Here is an 11,561-nt window from a genome sequence, read left to right as displayed (position 1 = left end):
TATTTAGCCAGGCATACAACTAATGTATCCTTCAACTCACAATTAGGCTGCTTTAGGTAGGTCTGTTGAACCAGAAACATCCATCATGATCTATAACTCTCTAATCTATAAAAATGTAATGGCATCTACTTTATTAATATTATTCTATTTGTTTCCGTGTCTCAACCTTGGTATTCATATTCCGAGGTTACCAGAGCCTGCCAGATCCAGCTCCGCTCCTGCTTAGTGTCAGACTCCACTGCTACATGTCACTGAGTGATGACGACAAAATACAGCTAGTGCTAGCCAGACATCACTTCAGTTTTTTGACTTCAGAGGATGAAATGATGCCAACTCCAAATGTAAATCATCAGATACTTCATATGCCACTGCCTGAACCTTGGTCATAGGATGGACCCCACCGAACCTCACCGCAAAGACCTGCTGGTTGAACTGCAATACAACTCATCACTTATATCTGCCTGCATCACCATTGTCTACTGATGGACTTCATTCTTGAAATGGAATACATTGACTATAATTTAGTTGCCAACAAATGTCTTCATCGCCAAATTAACTAAGGACAATGCATCCATGTAAACTTCTGCAGTTAATCCTGGATGGACATCAAAGACATAAGTCATTAATCTTAAAGTTCAAAAAAAATATTTTTATTTTTAATACACTGGACCTTAACATTTACTTAATTTACAAATTTTAAACCATGACTTGCACTGCACACAAATAACTAATATTGTGTTATTTGCATTATGTTCATGTTGTTTAGCCAGAGGGGAACTGGCCCCCACAGTGAGCCTGGTTTCTCCTAAGGTTATTTTTAACCAACATCTTTTGGAGTTTTGTGTTCCTTGCCACAGTCACCTTCAGCTTGCTCTCAGGTGTTCTAAATATATGTATTATTTAATAAAATGTATATTCACATTTTACAATTATATTTAATTAAACTACACAATGATAACTGTAAGACATTATAGATATTACAGTTCTCTTCTGTCACTCACTCAACGTTGTGTCGATGTAATGACACTAGGGGTCCCTCTTGAGAGCCCCAAAACACCTCTTTGAGAAAAGGCCCATGAGAATTGGCAATTGGAATTTGCATGACACTCCCCCAGACATACGGGTATAAAAGGGAGCTGGAATGCAGAGTTTATTCTGATTTTTTCTTCGGAGCTGAGCGGTTGTGTATCAGCGAGCTGTTCTACTTCTGTTCCCCTGGGCAGTTCGACAGCGCAAAAATGTCTTGGTTACGTATGTAACCTCCGTTCCCCGATGGAGGGAACGAGACGTTGTGTCAGAGAAGCGACACTAGGAGTCTCTCTTGAGCGCCGATATACACCTCTGATCTATGAAAAAAGGCCAATGAGAAGTTGGCAGCCAGTATTTGCATATCCCGCCCCCGGACATACGGGTATTTAAGCGGCGCAAATACGGGAGTTCATTCAGGATTTTTCTGAGGAGCCGGAAATGGTCCGACCACAACAGTGGCTCGGCTCAGCGACATGGCGGGGAAGACACAATGTCTCGTTCCCTCCATCGGGGAACAGAGGTTACATACGTAACCTAGACGTTCCCCTTCTGTCACTCTCTCCACGTTGTGTCAGAGAAGCGACACTAGGGGACCACTTATAAACGTGCCATGCGCTGAGCAGTGTACGTGAACTGCTGATACAGGAGCAAGCAGGTATTCTTACGTGCAAAGGTGACCAGCTGTATCAGGCTGCACGTACCCTTCCCCAATGCCCCATTCAAGCCATCAGAGTCCTTCTGGTTACCCTGGAGGGGGGAACAAGGTTATGGCCAGCCTGGCTGGGCCTCTTTTCTCTCTATGTTTCTCGCATAGAGCAACTACGGCTGGGGCCCTTACATGCATTGAGGGAAGGGGGTCTTAGCCCTTCTTTCAGGGGGAGAAAACCCTGCGGAGGCCACACCTACCCTGCAGGGGAGGCAAAGTGTGGCAAATACATCACATGGCCTGTTAGGACCTATGTGGAAAAGTTGGAGGAAGCATACAGCACGGCGACCGAGGCAGCTGTAACTGCCTAAGGGAGACACGGGGGTCCGCTCGTGAGGGGACAGTATCGTGGAATTACACACAGGGGGAGTCCGAACAGGAGGCCTTACCTGTGGAGCACCTATTCCAGTACAGGGTAGATTGGGTACCCATAGTGGCTTGGGTCGGCGAGTTCCTCCGCTGAACTGTGGATCCAAAAGGGCTAGGGAGGAGTCAACCAGCGACCCGAAGATGGGATCTCCGGGGGAACGGAGGTGCACTATTTTACCTCGGCTGAGGGAAAGGGCGCTAGGCGCAAGCGATTCACCCGGCCAGATCGTCAGCATGTTACCGAGTTCTACGGGCTCGGACCTGAGAAAACACGGGATGATACTGACTCAACTCGGAGATTGTAAAATCTCGAGAAAGTGTTAGGTGTTGCCCACCCTGCTGCTCAGCAGATGTCTGCTAGGGAGGTGTTCCTGGCCAGTGCCCACGAGGACGCAACACCCCTGGTGGAGTGAGCTCGGACCCGCAAGGGGGGGGCACGGCCTGGGTGTGATAAGCCAATGAAATGGCGTCGACAACCCAGTGGGCAAGCCTCTGTTTGGAGACAGCGTTCCCTTTCCGCTGTCCCCCGAAGCAGACAAAGAGCTGCTCAGAGCGTCTAGTGCTCTGCGTGCGGTCCAGAGATCCCAGGAGGGGAATAGGTTAGGCCGGGAGGGAGTTAGCCTCCGGGCACCTTTTAGGAACCTGACAATTAAGTCGTGCTTACCAAGAGACTTGCCATCTATTGTGTCGTGGTGAGCCGTGATGACGGCGACATACATCTTGAGGGTGGAGGGGGACAGCCTCCTCTCCGACATACACCTTGAGGGTGGAGGGGGACAGCCTCCTCTCCAGCCAGTGCTGAAGTGGTCTCATATGCATCAACCCCAGCTGCGCGGCCGCTGCGGAGGATGCCATATGCTCCAGGAGCTGTTGGAATCCTTTTAGAGGGACCACGGTACCTGGCTTGAGGGAAGCGAGGCATTTCAGCACCGACTGAGCACGCTCGTTGGAGAGACGTGCTGTCATTGAGACTGAGTCTAACTCCAAACCGAGAAAAGAGATGCTCTGAACTGGGGTGAGCTTGCTCTTTTCCCAGTTGACCTGAAGCCCCAAACGGCTGATGTGCCTGAGCACCTGGTCACTGTGCGCCCATAGTAACTCTCGCGAGGGGGCCAGGATGAGCCAGTCGTCGAGGTAATTGAGTATGCGTATGCCGGCTTCTCGGAGCGGGGCATTTTGAACGGGAGTTTGGACAGGGTCCGATTGAAAACTCGCAGGCCCAAGATCGGTCGTAAGCCGCCGCCTTTCTTGGGTACAACAAAGTAAGGGCTGTAGAAACCCTTCTTCGTTTCGGTTGGAGGGACAGGCTCTATCGCGTCCTTGATTAGAAGGGAGGCTATTTCTTCGCGCAGGGACTGGGCATGTTCGCCGTGTACTGCGGAAAAATGAATGCCCACGAAGGGGGGCGGAGGCCTGGCAAACTGAATTGCGTAACCGAGTCGAATGGTCCGGTGCAGCCAGCGTGACGGGCTGGGCAGTGAAAGCCATGCCTCTAAACTCCGTGCTAGGGGCACCAAGGGGACGAGTATTTTGGACGTACCCGGCGGGGCTTCGCAGCGGTGCAGAACAGGTAATGTGGCGTCATTCCAGGAAGAACGGGACTGGGGTGGGACGAGGCTGTGAGCAGCGTCCAGACCCCAGGAACCAGTCGGTCATCTGTGCCTCGGCCTCAGCCTGGGCATGCAGGCCCGAAAGCAGCAGCCCAGGGGAGTCCTCAGCATCAGATACCATGCCCTCCGATGCCGCGGCGAGCTCATCTGCTTTGGTGTCAGGAGGGTAGGCGGACTGGCTGTAAGGCGAGTCGCCGTTGCCTGCAGCACGGACGGGAGTCAACGAGCGTGCCAAGGTGCGGGTGGTCCGAGGGGGCGTACCCGGCCGAGCTGCACCCCCTGCCATCCCCAAATCGCCTCCATCGCCAACCGCATCGTCCTCAATCCTGTAGGAAGAAGGAGCAACGCGGGGGGTGGCTGGATTGGCTTGCTTACGGTTGTAAGCGAGCCGCGACCGAAATGTTGTCATGGTCATGTTCTCGCAGTGAGAACATGAACCATCCACAAACACAGCCTCGGTGTTATCGCTACCCAGACACATGAGACAACGCCTGTGGCCGTCTGAAGCGGAGAGCACTCTACCGCATCCAGGAACAACACAGGGGCGTTGGTGATGCCTTGGTGATGTCAGATGCTGAGGACTCGACCGGGCTGGCCGAGGGTTATGCCGTGATACCCCAGGTAGATAAGGTGATCGCGGCATACCTGTGCCTGCTGAGTGGCACCACCTGGTGGAGTTGCCCGGCACCCCCTTTCCGAGCTTGTAGGACTACATCATCTCTGGTGACCAAAGCCTACAGCACTGCCGGGCAGGCTACTTCTGCCCAGCATTCCATGGCCCTTCTACAGGTTCATCAGGCCAAGGCTCTAAAAGAGCAGCACAAGGGTAGTTCTGATCCCGATGTGCTAAAAGAAATGTGTTCTGCGACCAATCTCGCCCTTCGTGCAACGAAGGTCACGGCACGTGTACTTGGGCAGACGATGTCCACTCTCGTGGTCCAGAAGCGCCACCTGTTGCTGAACCAGGTTGAGATGAAAGATGCAGACAAGGCATGTTTTCTTAACGTGCCCATTTCCCAGTTCTGCCTTTTCAGCGACACCGTCAAGGACTTTGCCCAGCAGTTCTCGGCAGTGAAGCAACAGACAGAGGCCATCCAGCACATCTTGCCCGGTGCGGTTCAAGAGTGTGCACCCCATCTGTTTGCCAAGGATGTCCTCCTGCGGTGACAGAAGTTCAAGCGGCTCTGCTCCAACCTGAACCAAGCTCTCGGCCAAGGCGTTGACCCATCCCCCCCGCCTCTCGACCCGCCGCTAAGACCCCCAAAAGTGCTCCTAAGCGCTCCTGAGACGGACGACCCAAGGAAGGAGACGACTGCTGGAACACAGGAGCTGGTGAACAGACCACTCTGTCCCCGGTGGAGGGCTAGAAGGAGAATCTTTTGTTCCCCTTTTCTTTTATGTTTGCCACATTGTCAAAAAAAGAGTAGTCACACCACAGAGCGCTTGCAGCCAGTGCCTCGTGAACACGGATCCCCGCCTTCATGTGCCCTGCTGCACCACGTAAACCACACCCCCAGCCAGCCGGTGGGGACGAGTTTGGAGGACGGCCCAAGAGGCCCTCCGCCTCAGTCGCTAGCCCTCCTTATGCAGGGTATGCAGAGGTGCCACCGGCCTTGAGCCCATGTGACGTATTTGCAACATGTTTACCCCACCCCCCTTCGGGGCAGGGTGTGGTCTCCGTGGGGTCTTTTCCCCCTGAAAGAATGGGAATGGAAAAGAACACCTTCCCCGACGCATTTAATGAGCATTAAAATGCCCCAGCTGTATATAATACTCAGAAATAATAATTTTCTAATAGAAAAACTTCTACAATCAATAAGATATTATATTTCATATTAAATATTTTGTGGCATGATTAATGTTTAATTGTATAATTTGCTGAATTAATTGATTTGTTGAAAATGTTGAAAAAGAGATATTAATCAATATCAAATGGGTCGCATGGATCTCATCTTAGGACACATCAATGACAACTTTTACTCTCAACATGCAGTGTAAGGATCTCGCTTTACTATATCCACAGAAAAATTGCATTAAAAAAAAAAAAAAAACTCATTATACAGCATCAAAGTGGGTGGTAGATGAATTGACTAATCTGATCCAGAAGCTATATAAAGTGAAGCACAAGAAAAAGAGCAGGACATACTCCTGAATTGAGGAGACGTATTCATGGCCAATGAGACAGAGGATCATGAAGCTCAATACTGCTTTCCTACAATTAACTCATCATGCATCAAGAGAAAACGCTCCACTTATGAAAACAATTTCATGTACTTGTTTTTTTCATTGCTGTCAGCATGGACTGTGTTTCTGAATCTGCTGGTGATCATCTCCATCTCTCACTTCAAGAAGCTCCACACTCCAACAAACATGCTCATTCTCTCTCTGGCTGTGGCCGACCTGCTTATTGGACTTATTATTATGCCCTTGGAGGCTATCAAGCTGATTGAGACATGTTGGTACTTTGGAGCCAATTTCTGTGGACTGTTTATGATGATCACTGGGTTGCTCCTCTCTGCATCTCTTAGTATTTTAGTTTTAATTGCTGTTGATCGTTACGTCGCTGTGTGTCAACCTTTACTGTACCCACAGAAAATAACTACAGCCAAAACTTTAGCATGCATCTGTCTCTGCTGGTTTTGCTCTTCAGCTTTCAATGCTGCTCTTGTGACCAGCAGCGGACATTTTGACACGCACAAAACATATTTATGTTATGGAGAGTGCTATTTTGTGGTTAGTTTTGCCTGGAGAGTCACTGATCTGTTATTTTCCTTACTGTTTCCATGTATTTTGATAATAACATTATATTTGAGGATATTCTATGTGGCACAACTGCAAGTCAAAATTATAAACTCTCTGGTGAAGGGTGGAAAACATGTAACAGAAGGTTCTGTGAGAAGAAAATCTGAAAGCAAGGCTGCTATGACATTAGGACTCATTGTGACAATTTATCTGATTTGTTGGATTCCATACTTTATTTTGTCTCTATCAACAAATTCACAAATGGCTTCTACCACAACTATTCTATTATGGACTTTGTATGCAAACTCTGGTCTGAATCCTCTGATCTATGGTTTGTTCTATCCCTGGTTTAAATTGTCAATTAAACGCATTCTAACTTTTAAAATATTTCAACAAGGATCATCTCTGGTGGACTTTTTTAATGATTAGAATTCAATTTTGTTTTTGTTTTTTCAAGATTATTATTAAAATCTTAAAAAATTATTAAAAAATTATATTATCAAATCAATTTCTTATGTAATATACTTTTGTAGATATAACATTCAAAATGTTAGAAACAACTTTTTTGTATTCAAATTGTTTTGTACAATTGCACAGTAATTCAGTTTTATTTTTAACAATGTATACAAATCCCTTGTTGCCAGTCTCCTGATATAAAAAAGGCTGATATTAAACATCACAGCTACCCGATTTAAATATAATTGACACAAAATCATCCAAGTGTTGTTAAAAGAACAATTTATAATTATATAAGCTTAAACACTAATGTTGTGAAAATAATTGAACATTTATTTAATCTAGATTCACAGCTGCAAAGGCTCATAATATTATGTTGAATAAATTAAAGCAAATCCCCAATGTTTTAACTTTGTCATAAAGACAAAGAGGCATGATTAAGGAGATTTCTCAAATAAGTGTTGATAAAGTAATTATTAAAAATGTAATGACCTTAAAATGTGAATAAGATTCACAAACACTATCAAAATATATGTCAAATACTTTTGATCAATGTGCGCATGTGCTGGCAGAGCAAATGCCTCAGTTGTTTGATTTTTCTCTGCAAGATTTCTAGGAATCCCCATATATTATTTTTAAAAAATGATACTTCACATGACAAAAATAAAGAATACACATGGTGCAAGGAAAAGATTACAGATGTGCAATGAAAAATAATGTAGTACAAAATGTTAATACAGCACAGACAAATAGTAATGCAGTGAAAATTGCAGCAAAACACAAAATAGAGCACTTCATCTCATGTTAAAATGGAGGGCGCCCCACTAAACCTGTAATCCCCTGCAATATATTAATTTGGCCATTCATTTGTTGGATTAAAAACATTACTTGTCCCGAGAGAAAAAGTTAAAAAAAATCGTCTCGGGTTACATGTGTAACCCTTGTTCCCTGAAAAAGGCGGAACGAGATGTTGCGCTGCTAAGCGCTACGGGGAACAGCTTTCGCTGTGAGCCGAGCTGAATAATGTGTGGAACACGTCAATGGACATTGACCGGAATTTATAGCCTCGGCTGATGTAATCACTAGATGCACCTGAGGCCAGGCTATAAATGGATACGCCACCAGGTGTCGCCAGATACTTCTTTTGAAGAGCAGTCCTGGGACGCCCCAGTGCGGTAAGCAGCGCAACATCTCGCTCCGCCTTTTCAGGGAACAAGGGTTACACATGTAACCCAAGACGTTCCCTTTACAAAAGGCTTCACTACGATGTTGCGCTGCTAAGCGCTACGGGAACGCAATACCCACGCCGCCAAGACTTGGGGCTGTCCAGACCCCTACGGTTGTGCAGTGTACTCACAAAAACACGAGAGGTCTCAGACATGAGCTTGAGATGTCGATTCAAGGGCATAAGAGCCCGGAGTAGCATAAACATCTAAACCATTAATTTTTTGATGAATGTGTGCGGAGAGGACCAGTCTGCCGCATCACAAACCTGTTCAGGCATGAGCTGAGATGTCGACTCAAGGGCATAAGAGCCCAGAGTAGCAAAGCATCTAACCCACAAAGTTCGATGAATGTGTGCGTAAAAGAACCCTATCGCAACACAAACTTGTCATAAAAACTGATGAATGTGAGCGGAGAGGACCAGCCTGCCGCATCACAAACTTGTTCAGGCATGAGCTGAGATGTCGACTCAAGGGCATAAGAGCCCAGAGTAGCAAAGCATCTAACCCATAAAGTTCGATGAATGTGTGCTGAAGAGAACCCTATCGCAACACAAACTTGTCATAAAAACTGATGAATGTGAGCGAGAGGACCAGCCTGCCGCATCACAAACTTGTTCAGGCATGAGCTGAGATGTCGACTCAAGGGCATAAGAGCCCAGAGTAGCAAAGCATCTAACCCATAAAGTTCGATGAATGTGTGTGAAGAGAACCCTATCGCAACACAAACTTGTCATAAAAACTGATGAATGTGAGCGGAGAGGACCAGCCTGCAGCATCACAAACTTGTTTAGGCATGGGCTGAGATGTCGACTCAAGGACATAAGAGTCCGGAGTAGCAAAGCATCTAAACCATAAAATGTGATTAGTGTGTGCGAAGAGTGCCAACCTGCCGCACCACAAACTTGTTCGGTGTCAACTCAAGGGTGTAAGAGCCAAGAGTGGCAAGACCATCCAAACTATAAAAGTTTAATGAATGTGCGCGGAGAGGACCAACCTGCCGCACCACAAACTTGCTGCAGAGGGAGACCTCTAGCCAAGGCTTTAGAGGAGGAGAGCCCTCTGGAAGAGTGCGCTCTAAAACCTACTGGCTAAGCTTGAACGCTACTCGTGAGGCCCGGCAGTAAGGTCCCTCACCCAAAGTGACAACCCGGTCACGGCTTCAAAGTGAAGAACTGCTGCCCTGACTTTACGCCACTAGCAAATGCGGTGGACATAATTCTGAAGGGCACAGACTGGACAAAGTCTGAGTAGTCTTTAGCTGCTCCGCATTACAAACGGCAGGGAGCAGAAGGCTTAGAGAATGACTGGCCAAGGGTCGAGAAAGGCACCTTGGGCAGGTAGTCAGGGTGAGGGTGCAAAGAATGCTCTTGGTCCTACCTGGGGCAACTCAAAACAGGCCGGCAAAAGAGACAGAGCCTGTAGGTACCCAAGTCTCCTTAGAGACGTAATTGCCATATGAAAAACCATCTTGAGAGTCAGAAGTCTACCAAACGCTGACTCTAGAGGTTTTAAAAAGGGGGGTCTTACCCTATGAAGAGGTCCTAGTAAGGATGCCTCTTAGAGGGCACCCCGCCCACCAAGGCGTGGCAAGCCGAGTGGGAGCCACATAGAACCTGGCAGTGGCGAGGCAAGTGCCCGCTGACAGTTCTTTCCACAGAAAATCCAGAACTGAAGAAAACTGGCAGTTAGCTGGTTCTGTAATTTGAACTTATTAGAAGGAAATGCATGCAGGAGCATTTGTGCCATGTATGCGCCACCACGATCAGCACCCCGAAGGGGGACTGGGTGACTCGGGAGAAGTAGAGGAGACATTGCGCTTATCAACAGAGGCTAAGAGGTCCTCTTCTGCCCTGTAAAATCTACCCAGATCAGTTCCAAGGAGGGAGCCCTAGCACTTGAAATGGTCTCGATAACTTCAGGAGAAAGCCCTGTGAACCTCAGTTGATACCCTACAGGGGCCAAGCATGAAAGGTTTCACAATTCGGGCCGGGGATGAATATGTCCCCCGAGCCTGAGAAAGAAGGTCCTACCTGTTCAGAATCGCCCAAGGCGAGCCGTCGAGGAGAGATATTAACTCTGAGAACCATATCCTGTTCAGCCAGCGCAGCACCATTAATAGGAGGCAAGACCCTTGCTGGTGAACATTGCCAAGACTCCCGGAGCAGAGAAACCGGGAAAGAAATGCATACAGACGCATTCTGGGTCATGTATGTGTCTTAACGCCCAGACCCAAGGGGCTGGGTGATTTCAGGGAGAAGTAGAGGAGACATTGCGCTTATTCATAGAGGCTAAGAGGTCCTCTTCTGCCCTAAGATCTCACCCAAACTTGTTCCAAGTGGAAAAAGCCCGGCATTTAAAAAGGTCTCGATAACCTCAGGAGAGAGCCCTGTGTCCCTCAGTTGGTACCCTTAGGGGCCAAACATGAAAGATTCCACAATTTGGGGCAGGGATGAAATATTGCCCTGTGCCTGAGACAGAAGATCCTTCCTGTTCGGCATCGCCAAAGGCGAGCCGTCGAGGGAAGAAATTAGCTCCGAGAACCAAGCCCTGTTCGGCCAGCTGGTGCTATCAGTAAGAGGCAAAAACCCTTGCTGGCTAACTCTGGGCAACTACTACCTTAGGGTGGAGTTCTTAACTCCCCGCTGGTATTTTCTGTCTGGACCGTGAATCTGCTCCCATATACGGGCATCCAGGGATATAACTGACCTGAGTGACAGGAGCTTGCCCTGGGCCCTAAGGAGAACCCAACGTGTCAGAAATACAGCTGACAAGAACGTGGGTCTCCTTGATGATTTATGTAAGAGGCTACCGCTGCATTGTCCACCAAGCACCAAGACATGGCAGCCTCAGGAGGAGGTATTCCAGGGCCAGAAATACAGCCATCAACCCGAGACAGTGACTGTGACAACCGAGCTGACGACCCTCCTATCCCCTTAAGCTGGACGACCACTTAAGGCCGCTACCCCGCCCATCAGGGAGGCGTCTGTCGTTAGCAGCCTGCGACAACAAGACGCACCTAGAGTGGGACCCAAGAAAACCGGGGTCTGAACCATATAGAAAGGGAACGAAGTCTGAGGCGCGTAACCCTATTTAGCCTAGGGGTTTTGGCCCTTGGAAGAACCCCCTGGCTTTTGGCCACAACAAAAACGGTCTCATGAGCAGAAGGTCCAGAAGGATCACTGTGGACACATTCGCCCTGAGACCTGGAAATCATTGATACTGATAACAGTGCAACCTTGACCTAGCCTGACTTTGCTCAGGGTGATCTAAATGGACTCAATCCTAGCGGGAGACAGTTGTGCCCGCATTGAGATTGAACTCCATACGATGCCCCGATAGACAGTGTTCTGAGTGGGAGACAGGACGCTTTTCTTGGCGTTGAGCCTCAACCCCAGAGAAACAGATGAGCTAAGACGATGTCCC

General features: G+C 48.0%; 1 pseudogene; it reads left to right on the top strand.

Moving 5' to 3' along the window:
- The first annotated feature begins 5,884 nt into the window (after nt 1–5,884).
- LOC127636350 (trace amine-associated receptor 13c-like) lies at nt 5,885–6,885 on the top strand (annotated as a pseudogene).
- The last annotated feature ends 4,676 nt before the right edge of the window (nt 6,886–11,561 follow it).

The sequence above is a fragment of the Xyrauchen texanus genome, chromosome 44 (assembly GCF_025860055.1).
Source record: "Xyrauchen texanus isolate HMW12.3.18 chromosome 44, RBS_HiC_50CHRs, whole genome shotgun sequence".
In the NCBI taxonomy this organism is placed as follows: domain Eukaryota; kingdom Metazoa; phylum Chordata; class Actinopteri; order Cypriniformes; family Catostomidae; genus Xyrauchen; species Xyrauchen texanus.
The sequence above is the reverse complement of the archived record's forward strand: the minus strand, read 5'-3'. Positions and strand labels throughout refer to the sequence as shown.